The 26,369-nt window shown below is 40.8% G+C and overlaps 1 protein-coding gene across 8 annotated transcripts in view; it reads right to left on the bottom strand.

Annotated features, from left to right (window-relative positions):
- ATXN7 (ataxin 7) overlaps positions 1 to 26,369 on the bottom strand; it is a 91,392-nt gene that overhangs the window by 12,810 nt on the left and 52,213 nt on the right. The window lies entirely within an intron of this gene.

Here is a 26,369-nt window from a genome sequence, read left to right on the forward strand (position 1 = left end):
CTTAAAGAATAAGAAAGTGAGAATCAGACCTAGACCTCAGACACACAAAGCAAAGAGACCCCTGTCCTCAGGCCAAGCAAGTTTAAATATCATATTTCCTCATCAAAAGATAACAATTATCTGTAAGTATGTCTCCTAATGGTCAAAATTATATTGGAGCCAACATTTTAATTTTCACTTCATGACAACTGTTTGGTATGGTCTACCAGATCTTCAGTGTGGAAAACCCCTGAGAACCACAGCTCAAGTATGGACCTACATTTGGTTTTGGGGTGTTGTGGGTTTTTTGTTTTGTTTTCCTCTTATTAATTGTAGAGGATTTCTAATTAGAAACAACAGCAAAAGGAGCAACAGATTAAAAAAACAAAAAAATCTGAATATTTGAATTAAGAGTGGTCAGGTTCCACCAATGAGTATGTTGGAAAATAAATTATTTTATTAACATTAAGCCATTAACATTAATATATTGCTAGCACCATTTCAGTTAAAATGGCGTATATTATAAAGGTAGTTCTTTGGAACAACGAATTCTCGGTCACAAAACACCTGACAGCTTCAGGGAGTACCCAGCTCAGCTCTGCCTACACAGGGACATGTTAATTGACCGCTTGCTCGACTGATACTTGGACACCTGTAATTCCTCGATGATCTCTGTAATCAACACCTGCTTAGGAGACATGTCTGGCAACCCAGTATATGCAAACCACAGATCTAAGAGAGAACCAAGAATTAGCAGGTCTATCAGGGGAGCGGAAAGGCACCTTTCTTGACAGCACTAACACCTCTTTCCCAGCCAACTACTGTTAAAGGTGCCCAAATCCACCACCGATCAATCCCAGGATCAGCTTAGAGATTTTGACTTAAGTTTACTTAGACTGTGAAAGACGCAGGCTACTCATGAAGTTACAACAACTATAGCCAAGAGTGAAAGTCAAGTCCAGTGCAACCTGTACGGAAGTCCGTAACGCTCTGCAAAATGTAAATTAATACATCCTTGTTCTGCTTATATGACCTTTTTTTCCCCCCAATCCTAAATACATCAATCATATGCCACTCGGACGGTGACCAACCAGGACTCCATTCGTAGCTGGAAGCCGTCAAACCAGACAGCAGCGACCCTGCACCGGTGTCGCCAGGCTCATCACCTGCGAGCCAGACCCTAACAGCGTGCAGCAGCAAGAACCAGGGGGGAAAAGTCACGCCGCTCCAGCAGTGCAAGAGGAAGACGTAGGAGTCTAGCGCCTGGCAAGCTCATTTCTTACAGAGGTGGGGAAACAGCATTTAAAATATGTTCATTAGCTCGTGGTGGGGGGAAGAAAAGAAAAAGCATAGAGCTTAGACTAGGAAACTCCAGTCAAGAAATGATCTCCGAGGCTGAACCAAGTGATGTGCGTTTCTCTGTTTAACTGCAAAATGGGTGCAAACTACCTAACGAACCTTCTGCAAAAGAGTCGTCGCTTCTGAATTAGTATTTACCAAAAAGCTCTGAGAGGTCAGGTGAAATGCCCAACAGAAATACATAACAAATGCAGTAATTTATCACCCATCTCAAGAAACAACTGCCTTAAAATTATAGTATTTAGAACGACTAGTTATCCGTGATGTTCAAAACCATCTACTTAGTTTTCTAGAACCAGCTGCCACTGAAGAGTTTGTAAGTGAAGTATGTTAGCATATTTATGTTCTAGTAAATGGCTGTGCTTCTAATATGACATACTGCTTATTGCCAAATGTCTTTTTATAGCAATGGCAAGAATCCCTGAGCAGCTCTGATAAGTTACTATTTGAGGGCCATTAGTTCAGCGATGCTACACCCTGTGAGATTACTCTGCGAGATAATGAGAAAAATTGCTCAATACCCTTCCACCTTCTGTATATTTAGAAAATTCAAAGTCCAAGTTCTTATCGCAGTTACAAATAATCTCTAATAAACCAGTGGATGACTAATGCAATCTTTGGGAGTTTGTTTTTATTTTTCTTTGAAGGAAGAAAGGGTGTTACTTCCTTGGAAAAACCCTGGCAGGTGAGAAGAGAAAGGGCCTAGAATAAGACTGAGTACCTCCTTGCGTCCCATCAGTAGGAATAAACTAGACAAAATATTAATCTCAGCTATCAATCCAAATGATACGAACACTTCTTTTCTGGCAACTTTAACTGGTACTGTTCTCATACTAAACTGAGATGTTACTGACTACTATTTGCATTAGCGTTTCCTAGCACTAATCTCAATGCACGTGATTTAATATAAAAAGCTTTAAACTGCTGATAATCAAAAAAAATTGACCTAAGAGAACTAAGGCTAATGGCTGATCACACACCAAGATTACAGTCTATCTGTCAGAGAAAATTTCCACTCTACAGACAGACGTATGATTTGGAACACACACAAAAGCCAAATGAGCTATTTCTAGAATTTTGGGACAATTTCTGAAAGAGATATTATAACATTGTAAGTCTGCAAAACCTTCACTCGCTCCTTCTGTACGAAACCAAACCATGACTTGTGTAGTTTATCCAAAAAATGAGAAGACTTTTCAGCTAATTTTTTGTAACCTGCCTGGACCTGTTTCTTGTTGACTTACCTACAAGTAAAGGTAGGGCTGCTACTAGGATTTGCTTATATTTAATGTTTCGGTCTTTTTATAAAATTCATGTTTTTAAGTGAAATCTGCTTAAGGTCTGTTTTGTAAACCATCTGAATACTACTGATGTTTTGTCTTATTGGAGAAAACCAATATTATTTTTGAAATTAGACATGCTTTAAGCATGGCATACTTGATTTAATGAATGCATTTATTGACAGACTGACATAGTCTTTTAATGGAAAAATTACTACACAAACTGTCACTGAATAATCAAGACCACCATGCTTATTATGCTAAGCATATTATAATGATAAATTCAACTAATCATCTGCCAATCTAATACTGTTCCCATTTGCCATTAACTCTGACTCAGCCTGAAAACATTTAAAAATATAATTATCTCCAGGTGTTCAGTTTTCAAATTTTAAAAGTTAGCACTCGCATCCCTTCCCTTCACATAACTCTTGAAAGAAAACCAGTTTGTTTATGTCATGATTGCCTTTACAACACATCAAAGTAGTATTTCAAATACTGCGCCTGTGTAACATGTTCTAAACTCTAAAATTTGGGAGGAGGATTGGGGGGGGGGGGGTGTTGTTTGGGGATTATTTTGTTTTTTAAATGTGAGAAGGATGTAAGTTTTGGCTTTGGACAAAGAACCTGAAAGTCTTCCTTGATCCCACCACACTGGGTAGAATCTGACCTAAAATGAAAGCTGCATTCAACACTAAACCTTAGGAGATAAACTCCTCCCTAAATAGCTTTGCATTTATACAACATATTTGTGACCCTAAGGAGAAGGGCTGTACAGAGAGATGGCAGCCCAGCAAAGGCTCTCTGCTAGGTGACCAGGATATCTGTTAACTATCAATTTGGAAAAATACAGCGATAGTTTGCGTGCTACTGGACTTACAGTTGAGCAAGAATTATATATGCATACTGCCAAAGCACACAGGACTTCCTGATAAAATGGATATTGATAATTTAAATCTCTTCAAGAGCTTTAAAAAAAAAAAAAAATTAAACAGCTTCACTTGGCCCTTAGTCTGGCTGCCAATTTTCTTGGGTTTAAAAATCTTATTTTCCATTGTTTATTTCCTACTAAATATGCACTAATTTCTGACAAAATGCAAAAGTAACCTGGAAGAGGAAGATTAAAAAGAGGGGGGAAAGAAGAAAAAAAAAGGCTTCTCACCATGTTCGGCTACTACTTGTTCTTCCATCAATTGGTAAACACTTGGGCTTACTGCGATTTATAACTTTATTTCTATATTAAAATAAGATATTCTTTTATAGAGAAAAATATTCTGTTTTTCATAAAATGCTACTTTCTTTGCTGCATGCTTAAAAAAAAAAAAAAAAGAGTAACAATACTCTTAAAATTTTTCGAAGTGTTCCTCCCAGGTCGACACTTCGTTCCCAAAATCTAGGAAGTTGTGCTGTTCGTTGTCTCTGAGCATCAATTAGTAGCTTTGGGCAGCAAATACACGATGTACAGATCAAATTTCATAAATCCATTTTTTTATACTGACTTCTTACGTAAGTACTGGGCAAAAAGTCAAACTGACCTGTGTCAGTGCTAGCAGAGCCGTCATTAAAAATGAAGCACACCCATTCGAACACACACAAGTTTAGTTCAGTGAAATATGTTGTAACATTCAGAAAGAGAGTTTTAACATAGGTTAGCCTGGGTGTAAAAGTATCATTCCGACTACAGAATTAAATGTGTATATTGAAACAAAGCATGAAGGTAACTTTATGTTTAAGTAACTATTATTTCATATATCTGTCTCACCTAAAGTATAAGCATGATAAAAGTGCAACTTAAAGCAAACATCTTTTTTTTCCATCATACTGAGCTACTGTTTGACTTGTCATAAGAAATTATTTAGTACAGCCATGTTAAAACAAACTTCTTTTACCTGAGGATAAAATTTACTTTCTGTCAGTATGACTATTACATTTCTGGCGTAATTGTGGAGAGCTAATTTACTTGATCTTTTAATTTCTCTAGAAGGATCAGATCCATGACACGATAGGAGAGCACAGACTGGGACACTGCTGTGGAAGGTCACCTCACCATAGCTCCAGATTTTACTCAGCAATCAACTAAAATCCCTTTTGTGGCTCTACCCCAAATGCCTGTGTTGGGCTCTTGGGATCCACCATCACCCTGACCTCACCATGACAAAGAAAAAAGAACAAAAAAATTAGATCCATGAGGATTTCGCAGGGGAAACTCAGGGGTTAAAACAATCATGGGCAAATTCCAGGCAAATTCCTCTTCCTTTGATGCCACCCTGGCAGCGTGCAGCTGCTTGGGAGTGGTGGCTGGTGCGGGATCTTGATCTGCTGCTCGCTCACTTATTGCTGCTTCATTATCCCGCTCTAATCACGGGGCCTAGATACCAAGGATTCTGCCTTAATCTTCCACTGATGTCCCTTTAATCATCCCATCAGTTCTGTTTGCACTGTAAGTCAGGACGAGGTCACTCCATCTCCCATTGTGTGGTGTTTAAATTTACACTCTTAGCTGAACAGACAGCATCTAAACAAAGTTATATTTTTCACTCCAGCGAGAAAGTTACAGAAAAGAATATTTATGGAGTCCAAGCTATCACTGTCACAGACTGCCAAGGCTTGACTGGCACCAGTACAACCTGTCATGTCTCTAGAGAGAATTCTTCTTACTATTTCATAAAAAAACCCATTACTTTGCAACTGGCAGCTGATACTATTATTTATCACTCAGTTTTATCAAAACCACAAAGAGAATCTGACTGATGGTCATGTATGCTTATGGTACTCCATTCACAGAAAAATAACACTTTAGCAGAAGAGAAAGGAAAAAAAAAAGGAAGTGTATAATTTATATTGCAGCATACCAAATGCAAGTCAGGGTGGCACATACGTAAGCATTTTGTTGCTTTATGTATTTACATCACTTACCACAATGGCCTTCCTTACCTTGACCAATATTATATTATTCAATATTATAAATAAATAGTAATAGGTATAAACTATTTTTCTAAGAAATAGGTTTATATAATATCTTTTATACAGACTATGGCCAAGTTAGCAATATTGATGCAACCTTATGTCCTGCACGTCCTTACTTTAAAAATACTCAGCACAATTGCAGTACAGAAGGTTTCTATTGCCTGTGTAGACACCACCACATAAAGAGGCAGTTAAGCTACAATGATAAAACTTTACTTAAAATGTGTCTCTTCTTAATAATCCATTAAAATACAAGACCTAGCCAATTTGGAGAGTATATTTTAAAGCACAGAGTTCACCTCCACAACTTGATAGGTTAACAGGTTTGCTTTGCCTAGCAGAGATTTAAAACGTGCTGGTTTATATGTTTTTACATTACACCTTCAACACATACGTGCTATAGCATTGTTTAAAGGCAGTCTTACATTTACATTGAGATGGTTAGTACCCAAAAAGATAAAATCGCCTTCTTAGGGGCAAAAGACAGAACTTAAGTTGAAGCCATACCCTACAGAGCAAAACACAACTACAGAGATCAACGATTTTCAAAATTCCCTTTAAAATGTTCTTTCACATTAAAGCAATTTGTGGAGGCTTCAGCTTGGCAAGTACCATGAAACATTTATGCTCTCCCACAATGAGAACTCAGAAAATTATCTTCCTCCGAGAAAATCCTTTGTTGAAGCCAACAGACAAATAAAGCAAATACATCAAGACCTTTCTAATTGCTGACTGGGTATGCTCAAAAATTATACGTCAGTTCCTAGGACACTTTTACTTCTCAAATGAGGGCTGTATCACCACTGAGCTTTACATGTCACCTGTTTCCTGCATCTTTGTTTAACGGCAGCATCGGTGTGTCTACGTCCCGCTCTGCTGTCCAGCACTCCTCGTCGGGGCGAAGGTCCCACTGTTCCCGGTACGAATTCCTGCACCATTCCCTTGTCAATCACCTCCAAAACACACACTACAAGTCTCTCTCAAAAGCATATCAAATCTGGCTATGCTTTAACTAGGGTGCACTGATTTATTACAAAAACTCGTAATTACAGAGAACAATTTGTTGTTGTTTGTTTGTTTAAGATATGCTTTGGTTACAAATGCTCAATTCAGAACCCAAAGCTCTCATACATACAAATATTTGGGTTTCAGTGTATCATTCCAGTTCCAAAATCCCTCCACAGTAATTCACACTTATTTAAGACATGTAAATAAAACATATCTGGATGTTTACGATGGTTCAGCACACTTGACTAATCTTCCTCATGAAATCCAAACTTCAATGCAACCAAAAGCCACTGATCGTTTTGAATGATGTGTTTGTAACAGCTACTTTAACTAAAAGTTTCAGGTAACCTACTTCCTATCTGTCAGTCTAGGGCTTCTGGACTGATTTTAGCTCAGCTTTCACTTTGGTTTGTTTTTAAAAGCAGGTTTACCAGAGCACTTGACATAGGAAACGCAAGCAAAGTTGGGAATTGGAAAACATCCTCCGAGAAGTATTCTGGCTTTCGTCTTCCCCAGCCTCACTGCGCCACGTTAGGTGTGCCACTTCAACCCGCTGAAGTTTCCCAACATTTAAAGTTGAATATTTGCAAATTATTTACTCAACTCCCAAGAGGTGTTAGGTTAGTTAACCACATCCCTTTGAACAGAAACAGAACACAAGCGTTTGCTATTATTCTTGTTTTGTTCATTTCATTACAGTAGTTATGGAGAAGTACTGGCTACTTTTAAAACTGTAAAACCAATTACTTGACTTCTGATTTCTAAATATGTATGCTTATAATTTTCCTAGAGATTTACTTTTGAGAACCAAAATCCACTCACAAGCAATCACTGTGCAAAATACGTTAGATAAAGCAGCGTGAAATTCTGCGTAAGCAGGGTCACAGTTTTGTTGCCGCCCTTGAAGAAAACGGAGGAGGCGAAAAAGATCATTTTCACTAGTAAGATTCTGAATTCTACTTCAATACTTTAAAATCGTATTTCAAAAAGGAGACGATCCTGTAACTATAATTTAGGGTATTTAAATGATGCTTTGAAAAATGGTCCAGCTACAGCGTAGCCAGGCTGGTGGTGTCATTCTCTAATAGGGCAGCACTAACTGGGCAGACACGGCCACCTCCACCACGAGAACTGTTGCAAAACGGCCCCAGACCCAGCACACCTCCCCTCATCTCCAACATCACCACCGCAGAAAGGAGAGCGAGGGGCAGATTGCAGAGTTATTAAGAATGTAGCAAAAACTAGCAACACTAAAATGTATTTAAATAAATAACCTTCAAGTACCTCCCTTCCTCCACTGCTGCCTCTCCACAACTCTGCACATTACGAAAGCTGGTTTTTCCATTTTTCCATATTTGTTACTAATCCTTTCAAAACCCCTTGTATTCAGCGCACATGAGTAGTTTCGTAATCAATTTCCACAGGATTTAAAATTCCTCTTTAAAATACACGGGGTTTGCCCCCGAGAGATGTAAAATAACCTTTGAAGCGTCGACCAACTCATACTGTCATCCCAAGCCTGCAGACAGACTAGGGCTTTCTGTGTCGTGCAGTGGCAGACTGGAATTACGGACGCTCCCATCAGGTTTGTTTCAGCTTTTCAGAGCCTCCTGGAGACTCCGAAAAGTAAAACTCTCAAGACCAACGTGGGAAAACTGATAGAAGCAGGACATTATTCACGGAGCAGAACCACAAGCAAAACGGAGCCAGGGAGACCAACTGTTGGGAGGTCCCCCTTCCTCACCCAGAGGAGGATGTTTTCCCCATCCTTCTCCATCCCCCTCTTCGCTCAGGTAAACCCAAATGCAAGGGCTTTAACATCTCAGAAAGACTCTGGCATAACATCCAAGATCAAGCTTCTGGTACGCTTTCCCGAGCAACTTGCCAGGAGAGGACAGACTTCTCACCAGGGAACTGGCCCTGGACCTTTCAGTCAGTAGCCATCTTGTAGATCTGTCAAGCGCTGGAATATAAACATTGCAAAGTTATTACGGAAGGGCAGTCCAGTGTCTTAGATGGTAATCGGGCCATGGAGAGATTATAACGTCCACATTATGAGCGCTAATCTCTGTGTAGCCTGTTGACAACATGACAATACCTGCACTGTCTGATTAAAAAGCAGGTATCGAATAAATCATTTTTTTGCTATTTAAAAAATGGTTATTTGGAAAAAACTTTGGAGAAGGCACAGTGATAATAAACAAAAACGTCAAAGGTAACCGGTAGAGATTAGCATTGTACCAAGATGCAGTATGGGTCAGCTTCCTCAAAAATACAGCTAGAAAACTGTTGTCTCATATGCTTACCCTGAATGACGTTAAAGAAAAGCTTCAGTTTTTCAAAACAAGTGTAAAGCAAATTAAAAACAAAATACATTATTCCAAACTTTGAATAAAAAGTAGAATAAACAGAAGTTTAATAAAGAACCGTGTGTTGAAAGCACGGGAATACAGAATTAAGGAAAGAACCATCACCTAATTTCTGATTTTCTCTCTCTCCGCCCATTTTCTACCCAGAAATCAGGTTTACACCTTTAACACCATGTTCTTCCCCTTCAGCATCAACAATGCTCCTTACAAGACCTTATCACATAGTATTATAATATTGTGTAACGTATTCAGATGAGTTCGCATATCCAAATGCCTGTCTAGCTTTCATCTTGCTAATGCTTCTATTCATGCCACAATCAGGAATTTTAATGTTTTCCCCTGTAGCTATTTCTTCACATGTAGCAAACTTTAATTGTTGTATGTTGACTGTCAGACTCAGCTCCACCACAAAAAAAAAAAAAAAAAACGCTGACATTGAAAACTTGCTTAAAAGCTGTTAGTGAGCCAAAATACGAAGGGGATTAAGGGCTAACTGATAAGGTTCTGGAGATGGGTATAAAAAAAAAGGTCTTGAAATGGAAAGTTCTCCATATAGAAGAGTTCTCTTGATAGAAGAGTGAATTGACTTTGTTTTGAGCAGGAGAATAAGAGGAAATATCACGGGAGATACAAAAATAGTAGTGTCAGCTAAGTAAATCACATTCTTTGATTTTGTCATTAAGAAACTACAGGATAAAAAGACATTGAGCACAAATATTTTTCTTACATACCACATGAATAACGAGTGACATCTACTGCCACACGATACAAAAGCTTTGTAAGATTAAAAAAAGAAGATAAACATGTACATGGCTACTTAGAACTAGCCACATGCCAACTACAACAGCTCCTCCTCTCCCCCAAGGTGTTACTGCTCACGGCAGAGAAGAGGAAACGCTGACGGATGGAGCTGAGAAGGAAGCTCACATCGCTATCTCTGACATTACCCGTCTCTCACATCTGTCCCCGTACGTACGGCACCGACCGCAGACACCCTATGGATGTGACAAGCCACGCGCTTCCCTACAGCAAACGGGACAAAACGTTGCTGAGCCTCCATACCTACGGGCAGCGCCCACTGGCAGGAAAACCCCATGGAGAAATGAGAACGGCGCGAGGGATCCAGGCTGGGCTTCTGCCTGCGCTGCTAACACCCCATTTTCTGTCCAAGTCTTTAAACACAAGAAGTGTTGAACTTGTTGAGTATAGAAAATGAAGATGGGAAGCAAACCTGTGGTAGGGCGAATTGCAGTATTTTAAAAAGATGTTTCAAGAGTCAAATAACTTCCCCAAATTTGAAATCTCTTCAACATAAATACTCTGCAACATCAATGGAAAACAGAGAATAAATATTTTGGTTTCTTGTTTTAAATCAGATCCTTATGTTATCTTACGCTGATTTAAGGTTTTTAGGCATTAGCCATTTTTCAATTATAAAAAAGGATCATTACAGCTTATTTCATTAACACTGGTCAATCACAACTGGCATGAAACAACTGTTTTCATGTGTAAAAACACTGACCATGTTAACTATACACTAATTAAAATTTTACAGCAGCATTAGCACAGCGAAGTCTCACAGAAATCACTAATACAGTCAAACGAGGGCACGAACCTACTGTGCTTGCACAATAATGTCTTTCAAATTAAATAAACCAGCCCTTTCACATTTCACTTTGAAAGAACCAAGCAATGCTGTAATTAGGATGTGCTAACTAAAATGTTTGTGCAAGTTTAACCTTTTAAATAAAAACACAACCGCACTCAACACATCCAGGCTGTGTCCGTATTTCCTATTTCCTCCAGAACAGAGATATAACGGCAGGGACCATCCTGCCCGCAGCCAGCCAGCCACACAGAGCCCTAACGAGGAATGTATTTGCCCTCTGATTTATAAGTTACACGGATGAGCGCACTCAGGAAAACAAGCTAGAACGAACACGCTCTTAACAGTTTCTTTCTTTAATTAACACTTTGATTAACAGCCGCCAATGTATCTAGAGGCCCGACAGGATTGCAAGCGGCTGCCTATGTTTTTATTGCCGTGTTCTCCCCTTGCACCTTCCCCACGAGAGCTGTGGCTTCCGACCGCTTTTTGGGGATTTCTGGGGGCCGCCTCCCGCGGTGCCCCCGCTCAGGTGCCCCTCCAGCCCCCAGCGCGGGCCCCGGCAGGGGCTGCGGGGCACACAGCGGAGCTGGGCTCGCCACTTCGCCCCCCTTCGTGGCAAACTCGCCGCCCGCCTGCTTTTGGAGCCGGGCCAGACCGCTCCGGTGACATTTCAGCAGGGCTCCGGCGGGCCGCTTGCAGCGCGCAGTCCCTCCCCGAGAGATTAGCCATGTCGCTCGGCCAACTCCGCCGGGGCCCCGCAACGCCCGTGGGCGACGCCGCCGTCCCCGCCGGGCTGCCTCGCCACCGGCGCTGGGGCTCCCAGCCAGCCTCGGCCGCCTCACGGCAAACAGCCGCCCGCGGGGGCCGCCCTCGGGCCCGTGGCCAGCCTCGGCTTTACCTTCTGCCTGCTGCCGACGGGCACCGGAGCCACGGAGGAGGCTGGAGATGGCCGTGGCGGCCGGCCGCGCGGATGGAAGTTAATCCCCTCTCCGATTGCCGCGGCGAGCTGCCAGGCCCACGCCGGCGGCGCTGGGACGGTTGCCCCGCGGCCGCGTCGCCCAGCCTGGGCGCAGCTGGCATCGCCGGAGCTGCAGCTCCCTGGGCTGCTGGTGGCCCACGGTGGCCTGGGCGGGCTTGGCCCCCGCCGCCCCGGGGGACACTGCGGGGATGCTTCCCCAGCAGCACCGATTCCCTTCCAGTATTTACTGCCCTGAACTTCCAGATAGGTCTCGCCGTCCTAAAATTTCCAGACTCGGATGCCTGAACATCGGGGTCTGATTTCCACCCAAAGTGAGCGCATGGATACTGAAATCTAATTTTTACCAAATTCTGGACTATTTCCTAAATAATCACTAGAAAAAATTACAGCATATCTGCTGACAAAATAGAATAGGAAGAAATGACTTGTGGTGTTTGCTCTTGTTTTAAATTACCATAATAAAAGCTGAAATTTCTGGCCTTCCTTACTCATCAGATTACACCCAAATTCATTTTTAAAAACCAAGCAATCACTTTTTCACTAAAATAAAAAGTTTGCCAAGAGGAAAGGCATATGGCTTCTACAAATGCCTTTGTGTATTAGTATCAGCGTGTTAGTGTATTATTACTTTCTTTTCATAAAGAAGGGTTAAACAGAAGCAGGGAGCACCATTTCAGCAGGCTGGGTTTTGGGGGTTTTTTTTGGAGTTTGTTGGGTTGGGTTTTTTTGGTTTTTTTTTTGGTTTTTTTTTGTTGTTTTTTTTTTTTTTTTTTTTTTTTTAAAAAAAAGGAACATACAGAAACCTGGAGGCTACTGCTCCCATTGACAAGCTTAGAAACAAATCCTAAATCCTAAACCACAAATACTAAATATGAACTTTCCCATGTCTGTACCCTCAGAATAAAAGGCAGCAACCAGTAGTTCCTCTTTTGCTCTGAATTTCAAGAGAAGCTGACAGCTCATATCACCTAACCATTAACTGTTAAGGACAACTCAGGAATACAAAGACATTTCCTTGGATTACACAGTTTTTAAAAGACATCTCCTTCCATTGCTAAAACTAGTACCAGAGGCATGCGTGTTTTCGGAGGATTTGTTTCTATTGTATACTGTTCTACTTGACACCCATAATTAAAACTGGGTAAGTCTCCAACAGATTTTAGTGGTTCACAAAATTCTTGACTTTAAACTACTACGTGGGGAACCAGCACTGATGTATTTCTTTTCTTACCAACTAGAATTTATCCTTCCTTAGTCTTTGATTTGGTTTAGTCTCATTTTAGGACCAAGAGGGTGAGTAACTTCTATTTTTTTTTTTGCCTTTTCCACAAATACACCGACCAAGATAAGGCAATTTAATTCCCACGTGGAACAATATAGAAAGCTGCCTTCCTTCTGAGTAAGAGTGAGGACAAAGAGCCCAATCGCTGAGAGACCCCAGCAGCTGGGCGTCAAGGCAGGAGCTGGAATGGAAGGGAGAGGCATGACGGTACATTCACATGGGGAGAAAACAGCAACGGCCCACGGGAAGGTACACAATGGCCAAGACAGAATGCAACGGGATTTTACGCTTGCGTATGTTATAGCAGCAGCATATATGCCAACTGTCTCAATCTGTGCATTTGTTTTTATTTACTATTTTCCAATGACTAAAGGCTTCTAAGTAACTTTATACAGTAAATATTCGTGGGGTTTCACCTTGAAACGGATTGATGCATGTGCCACAGTTAAATCACATGCTGCAAGTATACTCTGACAAATGCAAAAGTAATTTTACTTAATGTAGTAAAAAACACCTGTTATATAAGGCAAAGACATTATGAAGTTCTTTTCTTGGTACTAAATATTGCAAGAGGTTTTAAGTTTTATTTTCTATCAACGCTACTTAAAGTCATTAAAAAAATCCCCCAAACACCAACAACATTAGATTGAATATAAACACTTTATCATCAGTTAATACCTGAGTTCAGAGGCCTAAAATTAGCCTTGCAAGCTGTGATAATACTTTGTGCAGATACATACACGAAGGGACATACATCTGCGCGCACTGCTCGCTCCCAGGGAACGCGGCTGAAGTGACGAGACTCCTGCTGTAATGCCAGCTCCAAAGGACAGCGCAGGCAGGGCAGACGGGAGAGAAGCAGTTCAATATGCATCACTGCAGAGAACCTTATTTCCAGGTCTTTGCTGTTGCAATATTATCCAAGAAGGACAACTTGAATTGTGTTGAAACCGTTGCAATGGAAGAAAGTTTGCTTCCTACTACTCAAGATAACATAAAGAACAGCATCAACCCCCTCCTTTCTTCATTTCCTCACTGAACACATGTAACATGAAAAGATATTTACATCATGTGCCATGCTATCACTATGCACACACATACAGAAGCTCCCTAGTATGAATGAGTACTGCAGAACGCTAAGAAATGCCAAAAAAAAAAAAAAATCATTCTACAACCTGAAGTATTCTGCACATGTTGCATTGCCATGAAAATTGTTTTTAAGATTGGCTAGAGAATTTTTAATCTTTTATTTACATTATATTTTCTTGTCTGGTTTTGTGAAGCGAGATAAATGCAGCTCTACCGTGTCTCCTTCCACTTGTCTACATTTTAGTGCTCTGTATTTTGAAATGAGAGGTTAATTTTAAATAAACGAGAGGGCTAGATTTGAGGTGGTGTGCCCTCCCACCCCCTCTGCCAACAGAGGTTCTAAAGATATTGGGGTTCATCATTAGCATTAAGACAGCAAAGGTAGGACCTCTCAGTGCTCTTACAGAATGAAGGCAGGAAGATCTTCACTAGCTGGTCATCATGTGCACACTCCAGCCTAGCTGTGGCATGCGTACGTCTTACTACACCGGCAGGCAAAAAAAAAAAAAAAAAAAAAAGAAAAGGCAAAACATGACATGAAACCTGAAGCTATGTATGTGCAGAGAGCAGGAGGTGTTGCAACGGGAGGGGGAGCGATGGCAAAACACACAGGACAAAGCCACAGATGACCAGGCTTCATTATCTCCACTGCACATGAAACAACTCATTTATCCTTTCTCAAAATTCAGCAATCTCAGGCACCAATTTCACAATCACTTTAAGCTGGCTGGTGCGAGCTAATACTGCCACAGCAAAAAGCGCTCCTGCCCTCTCCCCCAATCCTGACCGCTCAGTTCGAGCCTTCCCACCATCTGCTCTCTCCGTAACAAAGAGCAAAACCATCCGTTCAAAGACCCGATAGCCTCACAAACCGCAAGCCTTCTTGTGCCAAAGCTAGCAGTTAACAGAGCGAGGACTAGCAAGAATTCAAGTGTGACTTGATTCCAGGGAACGGGCTGGAGGCCTAAGCAACTGGGGATGACAAAGAACTGCAGTAATGAGTAGTTTGCCAGTTCCTAGAAGTTTTGAAGGGTACATAAAACGTAGATTTCCAAGGAATTTCATCTGATTGATATCAACACTGCATAAGCGGGGCTTGCTTACACTGCAGCCTGCTTATGTTTATATTTAGTACTGTCTAAAATGATTTTGCTGTAAATATTTTGTTTTAAAAGAGATTGTTTGGTTACTGGCTACTATTATTATTCTTCCTGGAAGGAAGGGAACAATGGGCCTCTCGCCAACACCAAACTTAAAGTTGATCAATCGAGAACTCCAGCATGGTTACTTGGAAAACAGACTTTGCTGCTATGGGGGGTGCACGGAAAGAACCCTGCCATGCGCTATGTAACACCACGAAACTAGCCTCAGTGAAGGGAGCAGCAAAATCATGTAAAAAGTAGTGCTACTGACTTGTATTTAAGGCCTCATGGGTCTTTTTTTCCCCGAAGCTGGAAACGAGTGCTCCGAAGTACCATCATGAATGAAACTCCCAGAACCTCAAGCACCATGGGGCAACGGATTTAAAAACAGTGCATTTTTATCTTGAGCAGCTGCTCAAGAGTGTCTTATGTGCTACAGAAAACACAAATATATCAGGCAAGATTTCTGGTTTTTGTGTTTTCTTTTCCAAGTGGGCATACCTAGGAGTTCCTCAGGTCTTAGAAAAGTGGAACAAGTCCAAAATAAAATGGATGACTGAGTACAGAGGAACAACTTGACAGGCTTGTCGGTGCACAATTAAGTGATAGCATTTTATGCCTTAGTATCAACTCCACTTACGTGGAGGTGGTTTATGATTTACCACTTACGATTCTGGTATAAACGTGCTTGTTTATACCAGAAATACAGAATAAAACTGCTACCCATACAGCATGTGGGTACACAGAGAGAGCAAAGGCTTCTATATAGACATAGGCCATTTTTAGGGACTAAAACCAGAAAAAAAGACTTAGATTTCAAGCATACAGCCACGGCTATTGTGGACCACTGCCACCTGGAGAACTGGGACAGGGCAGAGGAAATAGCAAGCAGCCCAGGAGCTCATCAGGGCTTTCAGCACATCCTAACTATCTGCCAAGCCTCCGGCCTCCCTGGGTACATTCTTGTGATCGCAGAAAAAGGTGATGGGTATGGTCCTAAAGGTCAGTACCCATCCTCATTCTGAACACCGATCAATCCTATGGAGAGCGTGCTGGACTGAGAAAGGAACTGGCCACCATCAAAATTAGATGACATTAACTATAATTCTCAATCCATGACAAGCAAGATGTGAACGTTAAGCCTTGCAATACTACGTACATATATAAGTTTCTATTATTTCTATGGCTATCAAAGCAGTCATGGGTATTTTTAGAAGCTGGCTGGTGGATAGCTTTGTGACCCACATGATGACCTTTGGTCAAAGAGTACATGGCACTATGATGGGGAGGGGACTGAACTGTGGCAGTTTAAAAACCTTTCCTTTGACCTTAGAGGCCAGGAGAGGGCCACGGTGGCATGTTTCCAGGCATATACATGGTTATGTGTGGCTTGTCAGAGCCTGTAAGCCAAAATGAAACTGAAGAAAATGATTGCTAGCTAGTCCCATGCCAAAAATGAGAAGGGCCAGAGCCTTACAGAGTACTGTAAGGCTTCTCATTATGATCTAGGAAAGTGAAAGAAATGAAAACAATTACTTCACTAAGTCCACCCTAATACAGCAGAACATCAAAATGCTTAGCCTACCAACTCAAATGAAGACATCAGCCACGTAGTAACAAAAGAGACAGCCAATTTTCCTCTTAGCAAGGAGAGGGGCCGTGAATTCCATGTGAGTATCTATGGACAATAATGAACAGCTCTTAAAAATATGAAAGTATATCACACAAAACTTCTGATCAGCTCAAATCCAGCTCTACAAATAATCCACAAATATCTGAAAGTTTCAGGCTCAAAGGTGGAAGGCTGCACTGAAAGGGGTACACCTTCTAGCTAACCCACAGAACTAGCCTCAACACACTGCAGAAGCTAGGGCTTTTCCCACTTCCAGACACGACAAACAGGTTCTTTGCAACCTGTGAGGTCACACATAGAGGACATGGCACAATACAACTTCTGCCTGGTGAAGGAAGAAAATCCTACAGGGTAAAAACATAAGAAGGTGATCTGGCTAAAGGAGAAGGCTTCCTTTTGAAAAGCTACTCTATATGGAATTGCAAGTTAAAGATTTTCTGACAATCTTGCCAAACAATGAGATAAAATTTAGTTATATAGGAACTGCTTCAACTCTCCAGGAGCCTGGTCTAATTGCATCTTTTATAAACCGGTGTAAAGAGTGAGAGTTTCATACCAACACGGGCAACTCATTATCTGGGGAACAGAGAACAGAAAAGAGGACAAGAATCTCTTGATGATGGCTCTCCTTTCTCTAATACAACCTGGGGAAACAAGTTAAAATGTAATTGCAATCTTTGTGGCCAGCAGCACTCTCAGATATCACAGAAGTTGTATGAGGCAGCAGAATAGGCAAAGTTTATTAGGAGTTTACATATTAGACACACTGACGGCTTTTTCTCCTACATCATTTTGCTATTGTTCAAAGGATTAACCTGTTGCCCTGCTGCACGACAACTGGAGGAACATGTACATAAATTATAGAGTAAGAATATTGATTTTTCTATAGAAGCACTACATTATGTTTTTGTTTCTTCAATAGCAGATAATGGGGTTTGGAAGTATTTTGGCTGTTACTGCCTGGGATAGCTAATGATGGCCTATTTAGTCAATAATAGTATCACAGACCTATGTAAAATTTTATAGCATATTTATTAGTTCTGTTTGTTATTTTCTACGTTTCTAGAAGACATTTGTAATTGTTTTCAGGTTTCACATTGTTATGGAGCTCTTCTAGAGCTGGGTACTGCAAGAGCTAATCTGAGACTTCTATTGAAAAGCTGTTTGAATCTTTGTTACAGGTAGACACAACACAACATTTAGGAATCTGAACTGACTTCAAGGCCATTTACATTATTTGTATATGATTATTTAGTGTTAAACTGAATTAAACCTAAAGAGAAGCTTAAAAAGTTGGCATTAATTGTGCTCTTTTGAAAGCGAATTTCAGCCCGCAATTATTATTTTTTTAACTTATTACATAAATCATGTGGTTATTGATTGCTATTAATTAATAAACTTACAGGTTTTATTGTATACAAAGTGTTATACACTCCCTCTTCTGGTAATATCTTAAAAACACAGTTTGTAACCTTTATGTGTATCAAATGTAACATTTTAAGTGTATCATACTGCCTGGAAGAAAAAAAACAAAAACAAAAAACCAAACACAAAAGGAGTATCATGTCAATACCTGGAAAGTTTGTTGTTAAAGAGCCAGCAAACTGGTGATCAAAAATGAGTAAATAAATAACAGGTGAAAATTACTTGACATAATGCCTAAGTAAACTAGGTAGCAGCCTACCTGCTTTGTAGCCTAAAACCAAAATGTTATTGATTGCTTTTAATTTGGCAAGAATAATATTGTCTCAAGTTTTTCCAAAAGCATGACACTCATACATGCCTGGTTACCATTTGGTGCACTATTGCTGTAGGTGAGAATATAGCTTTCAGAACGCTGCCTACTTTTCCTGAGGCAGCAGATGAAGTTCCTACAAAACACTGCTTTTATGTAGGTCCGGCATGGGTAACTTTCTTCCATCTAGTACACTACCTCCTTTTCTCTCCGCTTGTAGAGAGCTGGTGGGCATTCCTCTTACTGCAAAAGCTGCGTGTACATCCTATGAACCTCCTACTCTCTAAAAAAAATATTATTTAGAGTACAGAAAATGAGGATTTTTAAATAAACTTAAGAAGTCCAGCAAGAAACAGTAAAAGGGATGTGTAAGAAAACAAACAGAATATGACCTATTAATAAGTGCCCATGCATGCATATATCCATCTCCCTCCTTGATGGCCAGTGTCTGATAAAGCCAGGAGAGGTGTCTCAAGTAGGATGCACTGTTGTTCCCCCCACCCCCTACCAAAACGTGCAAAATCCAATAGTGTAGTTTGTGTAATGTCATGGCATTAACAGCATTGTGGGAAAAACGAGTGAAAAAGCTTTTGTTTGTTTTGCCCTGTTAAACCTCTCCCCCTTTCTTCCACTTTTCCCCCTCAATAGAGAGTAATAAAACCAGCACCATACCTACTTCATTCTCCCTCCTGCAAGGTCATTTTCTCCTGCCTTCCCTATTTAGCTTCCTCCTTATTGTCTTCATCTATTTCTTGTTGTATGTATTTTACTTCAGTTCTTTGTTTTACATTTCCCTTTTTAGCTATTCCCCCGTGTCCTCTCTTTCCCCTCCTTGGACACACACCCACCCAGACTGCAAACCACTTAATTCTAGCTGTGCTGAACCGGCCCTGCCAAAGCTGCCATCCTCCTGCCCGCGCTAGCTGGCTGCTGCTGCCCCAGCCAGGTGCTGCACAGCTCTGCGCTGGGAGCAGCGGTATCTTGGCAAAAAATTAATGTAATTGATGGTTACTGATGAAACTTCTTATCTGTCCTTTGTAGCTGTGCTTGCAGAGAAAAAGAGATTATGTGCAAATCCTCTCCCTTGCAAATGCGGCAGTTGTTTGAGAGTCGGCTGGTGGGATGAGAGGGTACAGTCTGTGCAACTTGAAACTATGTGCTTCCATGAAAAAAAAAGCAAAAAACAACCCAAGCTATTTTCTTCATGACAGTTCAATACTGAACATTGTTTTACAAGCTTCCCAGAATACTTCTCCCTGGAATCATGAAGCGCTGTGGTGTTCGTCTGAGGTTTGCAGTTCTTGGAATAATCTACAAAGTTCATGAGAACACATACTTCTCCCCAAAAAATAAATGAGGAAGTCCTTATAAATAATTGATCTGCATGTGGTTAGCTTTTGAAATTAAACTACCTCTAACTCCACCCTCCAACATCAAGTTCACATCTCAATGGCTCTGACACATTCCCAACTCTCCTCCACAACAACAGAAATCCTGCCCTTTTTTTATTCCGATTTAGGCTTCTTCCACCTCCCCAGCTCTTAAAACGGGTTGCAGCTTCATTCTTCTGCACTCGGCTTAGGGCTGCGTGCCAAACCCTGCGTGCCCATGGCCTGCCCTCGCAATGCGTGCCACCTCCTCTGGCCAAGCTCCAGCCTGAAGGAGTGGCTTAGGCATTAGAAAGAGCCCTTTTAGCTGTGAAGGAAACCTTCCAAGGATGTGGAGCACATAAGCTGATGCAGAATGGCCTTCCCTGAACCTGCAGACTATCTGAAATGATCATTATGAGAGCTGTGTTCTGCTCCACATGCTGCTTCATCATTCAAAATGAGTTCTGAATGATAAAACTTAACATTAACTTTTAGATCAGTTAACTCTCTCATTGTCAATCATTTTTAATTGTAGACCTGACACGACTATCCCAGCTAGCTTCTTCCAAAGTGAAGCGGTAGTCAGATATACTCAACAGCTACTTTTTATTAGAACTACTTGTTCTCTTTAGATCTTACTCCAATCCATTGATCAACATATTAACTCTCCCCCTCTTGCTGAACAACTATTTCTGTAAGCAACAGTGAACACAGCACTGCTTCCTCTTTTCCCACAAAGATAAATATCTTTGGTTTTCTTTCTTCTCACTTGTTCCTCCCCCGTCAATGTTTACCTTGAAAAGGGAGCAGTTGGTCCCAGTCTCCAAATACCTAGCAAGCAGATCACTATAAAGGAGCAGGGTTTTCATGGAACCCTTGTATAGTTTTGTATGCTAGACTTGTTTTAAATACTTTAACATTTTAGTGAGAATAAAAAAAGAGAGTCCCTATCCAGCCAGTAATAAAAACACAAGGATTTCTGCATGTAGGTCTTCTGCTATGGCAGAACAGCATGAAATTTGATTCACGCTAACCGAAGGTAAGAAAAGCCAAAAGCACACCAAAGCACTTTTAAGTTTGCACTATTTTAGCACACACGGTGCTGTAGGTAGAGTAACATGAGTTACATGGTAAGCAGTAAACTTATTACTATTAGAACAATCAATTTCTTTTTAAATCTGAAGCTGAACATCACCTTTTTTGTTAGCTGATACTTAAAATTGCTTTATGTCTTACAACCAGAGCTTGACAAATCCATGTACCCACAAAAAAGGAGGAAGTTTTACTAGAAAAGTGCCATCAACTTCTCAAAGAGACTCCCTGTGTAATAAACAAAGACCACAGCCATTATGCTTACAAAAATAACCTTCTGCACGTGAACCATTTGCAATGTTACAATTAACCACAGCGCCTAACTTCATCACTCCTTAAAATCTGCGTGACAGAACTTGTTCATGACTTTAAATCCCAACTAGCACATTTGGTATTCAGCTAATGGCTTTGGGGTACACATTGCAAAGCCCGAAATATATTTACAGAGTTTCTTTTCAGGTGGTAATTCTTTCTTATTTAATGATGCATTATTTAAAAATAACTAATCAGCTGATTTTTTTTTTTTTCTGAAATGAATCCTGTGCTGACCTCTGAGCCCATTCCCTTCTGAGAATAGGCCAAGATGATTCTTGCAAAAGCTACAGAATTTCACAAATCTCTGCCAAGAAGAAATTAAACTAGTTGTTGCTGGACCCGGAAACTAAGATCCAACTACCGGAATCTGGACTGTGCAAACTACTGTGAGAGGACTGTGTATTTAAACAGAAGCTGCTGAAGCTGCCAATGATAATTTGTTAAATCATATACGTTAACTTGAGCCATAACATGCCAGATGCCACCTGTGCACGTTTGGCAATATGCTTGGCAGATTACTCCAGCACATCTGTGACACACCACATAATATTCAAGTTTTATTTTGGTTATTAGACTACCACAGAAGATTACTGCTACCCAAGAAAATTCTTATGATTTATATAAAACGTTTTCATACTGCTTTAAAAAGACATTAGTGAACAGTGGAGACAATTACTGAAACAAATTGCTTGCTGCAAAAAATATGCAAGCCTTTGAAGGCTTATCCTTCCAAAACACAGATGAGCTCAGGCAATCTCCTATGAGGAAAAAACAAAACAAAACAACAAAAAACCCCAAACAAAAAAAACCAAACCCAAAACCCCAACCCAAAACAAAACCAAAAAAACCCACCAAACAACAAGCCCCCCAATACTCAGGTCTGATGGCTTTGGAACAAGATTCAGTACATTCCTTTCTTTCCTATCTGCTTCAAATGCTGCCTTGTACAGACACTTTATCTTTGACTTTGTAATCCGTGCTAAACACTCGCTCTAGTCTATTCTAAACAAGCAACGTCTGCAGAACTTCAAAAAATAAAATTTAAAAATACTAAATACTGATGTCAGATTTTTCAGAACAATTAGCTGCTGCCAAATTCGAGGTAACAGAAAGAGGGTAGGACAAATTTACATTCAATTCACAGTATGTCAGAAGAAACCAAATATGTAATGCTGCAGGGACTGTAATACTTAAATTACATATGATATAACATCTGAAATACAACAGCATATTAGCAGGGATAGTTAACGGATCATTTATCCCAATTAAAATCGCAACAAATACCACATGTTCTCTCTGAATCCAAGCACTTAACACCAACACCAAAAAAACCCCCTTATGACTAGCCAAAGTAGTAAACCTGCTAACTAAAGGTGGGTGTGAGAACTGGCTGAGGGAGGAAAGAGTACGGTTATACAATTAGATGAAGGAGATTCACGAGAGACCTCCCACTGACTTGCGGGACGGACCCAAGTAACACAAGTGAACATCTCTTCCTCTACTGCCAGGATCTGCTTCTGAGTCTCTCCAGGCTGAGTATAAGGTTGTGGGACGATCTTCTCTATTCTAATCTCACAACCTCCTAGAAATCACAAAAGGTGGGCAAATCTGTATTATTATCCTGTTTCCGAATCCTATGCTTCAGGTTTAAACATGCACCGATCAGAAACTAAAATGCTTAAGTGATTCCCCACCAGCTCACAGAGCAGCAGCAAGCCAAGCTCACCGTATTGTTCACCTTTGCCACTGCGTGCCAAACCTATGGAAGTTAATCAAAACACTGGGCATAGCTTTCTAATGACTCAACAGCCTGGACACACTATCATCATCTCTTTCCAATACATACTGTATTAATGGTTTTCACAATCACTACGTGACTCACAGGCACTCTCAGTTTAAGTTTTACAGGTAGGCTTCGTTATTATTGCCGAGAGTTTAACCTCACTTTATCTTTACGGAAACCGAGGCACAGAGGAAACAAACAACTCTGCAAAAAAACCCTAGGCAAAATTAGAAGGAAGAAACCCCACATCTCTACACTGATGCTACTTCCACGCTGCTGAGCTACCTTCTCTCCTCCAAGCCACAAAGCAGCCCAGATGGTGCAGAGAAGCATCTCTCCTCAGACAGGAGGCTGATAACCACAGGGAGATGCGATAAACCCGCGGAACGGCTGAAATACCAACGAAAGGTCATACAGCCTGAAAACCGCGTCACTTCAGGGTTTCCACGAACAACCTGAAGTAACTGTCGCGACGGCTGCCTCAAGGAGCAACCTTTCGGTGCAGCATGGGAACCACACCTAGGATGTTTTCACGGGAAGGAGAGAGAGGAAATAAAGGGACACAGGCGCATCCCGCTGTCTGCCGAGGGGCACTCCTGAGGAGCGTGACCGTTAGCCATTTGACAGACAGCAAAGTAATTTTTATTGTAAGAATTTATATATTAAGAGAGGAAACTGTGCAGGGACTTAAGAAATACACACGATTTAAATACAGAGGGAGAATCTACGTGGCATGGAAGTTGGAGAGGCTGGCACACAATCACGCAGAGTGTAGAGAAATACTCCAGCTGGAGAAAAACACTGTGTTTTTTTCAGAATAGGTCACCATGATAAGTGATCTCAGGTGCTTCACCCACAAGACTGAATGCCTGAATATTATACCTTTTTTCTCCATCTTTCACCTCTGAATTGATCTTGAGCCATCCAAGGAAGATGCCGATACCATGAAAGCGTAACCATTCAAAAAGCAGCAGCAAGGACTGGCAGTAAAGGACTTAAATCCCTTGTCCAGCCCCAGAGATGAAGCAGCTGAGATCTGACAGAACAGAGGATTTGTCTTGAAACAACTCTCCTCAGCTGGCTGCCCTGCTCCTGCCCTGCCAGGTCCCCAGCATCACTGCTGCCCTAGGCCAAGGGGGGGAAACCGTTTCGGCGTACAGACAGTCAGCTGCTGTACGCAGGCTAGAAGAAATACCACAAGCAGACTGCAGATATCTCATTGTATTAGACTGCTTTTAAAAACTAACCTACACATGGTGTTATGCATGCCAAATGCGCCACCAAATTTTACAATATACCAACCGTATAGAATAAATTATTAAAACGGTAATTCATATTCCAAATGCATGCTTAGATTGCCTCAAAAAGTAGAATTTTGAATTAATACCTCTTCTAGTCAATTAAACCCCACGAAATATAAAAGTATCAATTACGTACAAAAATCTGTGATTTGTATCAATAAAGTATTTTACCAAAAAGGTAAAATATTCTGATGAACAAGGTTACATTTAAATTATTTCTGACTACTTGTGGTCCAGGGCAAAAAGCCAGCATATGTCCTGCAATGCACTTTCAGCCTACCTAGTTAAGTAGTTTATCACAAATATGCTTTGGAAGAAATTAATTAGCTCATTAGGTTTAGCTAATAGTTTGTTTAGCCTTCCTTTGACAAAAGTGACATTTTAAAAGAGCATATTCTACTTCAGAAAACAAAATCCCACATGACAAGTTTCAAAGAACACCAAGTACAAGCGACACATACCACCAGGAGTTGTAGAATATTTTAAGAGATTACTATTTCTCTGGTAACAATCAAAAATAACTTTAAAAGACCCCAAAAACATCACAAAGGTACACCTTCATTGATGCACTGTAATTTTTCACAACTTGTTGAAGCAATCTCGCCTTTGTCAATCCCTGAAATAATGCCACAAATAAAAGACCTAATTCAGGGAAAACTGACTGTGATGAATCCGAAGAGTATTTTATTTTCTTGTTACCATAATAGCGTACTTTTTGTTTTAAAAGAACTGTGTGTTTTGAGGACTCCAGCTATTTCCTTCTCCTGAAGTACACGGTGTTAAAAAAAAAACCAAACCTACACCGTTGCCTGGTAATCAATCACCTGCCATATTTACCAGCTTTCACATTCAATTTGCTAAAATGAGGGACAACTGTTAAAGGATTTCAAGAATGTGATGGCTGATAAAAAGCGAGGAGAGCACTAGCTCTACACAAAACCATGAAGTCAGCCTTCTTACCTTTCTGAGGCTATTAGTTTGGCAAACTAAGGTCCTTTAATGACATTCACCCCACCCAAGCCTGTTTTTCTCATCAGAATGACCCCGCCTGTTTCCTCCATGCACCGCAGCCCTTGCCGAGCGTCTTCATTGTTCAGAATGGGCTTAAATACTAAGAATAACCTCGTCATTTCCATCCCCTCCTTCTACATTTCTCCAAGTATGAACCTGCCATTGATGTAAGGTTCACATAAGGGAAAATTTCATGTTTAGAGATCATGCTCCTACAATGTGATACAGAATGGGAACATTACATTAGTATTTATCCTTTTTTTTTTTTTAATATTTTCCATACCTTCATTTTGTAGTTCCCTCTTCACTCTGTCTCTTTTAAATTGCAAGTAGTGCTTACAGAAGAGTTTGAATTAAGTTCTCGTAACAAGTTTAACACTAGTACAAGCAGCATTACAACACCCCATGTTTTCATGTCCGCGGTCAAGAAGCAATGCTGTACCTATTCAGTTCTTGAACTGCTTCTTCAATCTGCCCACAAGGCTGTCATGCCAACTGCTACGATACTGGTTCCTACAGTACGCATACCTGTTTGTCAGACAGTACTTGGAGATCACCTGCTCATTTCAGAAAGACAACCCAAAGCATCTGCAGATATCCACAGCTCTCCATCACTACCAGCCTGAGCCAGTCCCTATTACTGACCTCAAGATGGAAGATTCAATATGCCAACACTCAGAACTGGGTACCATCCAGTCCTCCCCCATAAATTTATTTTTAACTGTCAGAATCAATTTAATATGATATTTTAGAAGGACTTACTGGACATCCCAAACTGATATTCCGTGACAGGTGAGGAATCATGCTGGCAAGCGGTGGACTTGCTCTCAGCTGATACAAAGGCTTACAGCCACCAGAGTAACCCTTCTGGTCTGCTGGCTCCTTACAGCTGTGGAGACTTACGTCCACAAAACTGTGGGTTTTTTCAGAGTTTTATTACTACTGCCATCCACAGAATAACAACCAAACTAGTAAGAATTATGTCACAAGACCTATCAGATTCTTTTCCAAAACACTCTGCGACAACTGCAGAAATCCAGCAGCAAGGGTAGAGGTATAATCCAGA

Source organism: Mycteria americana, chromosome 11, assembly GCF_035582795.1.
Source record: "Mycteria americana isolate JAX WOST 10 ecotype Jacksonville Zoo and Gardens chromosome 11, USCA_MyAme_1.0, whole genome shotgun sequence".
Classification (NCBI taxonomy): domain Eukaryota; kingdom Metazoa; phylum Chordata; class Aves; order Ciconiiformes; family Ciconiidae; genus Mycteria; species Mycteria americana.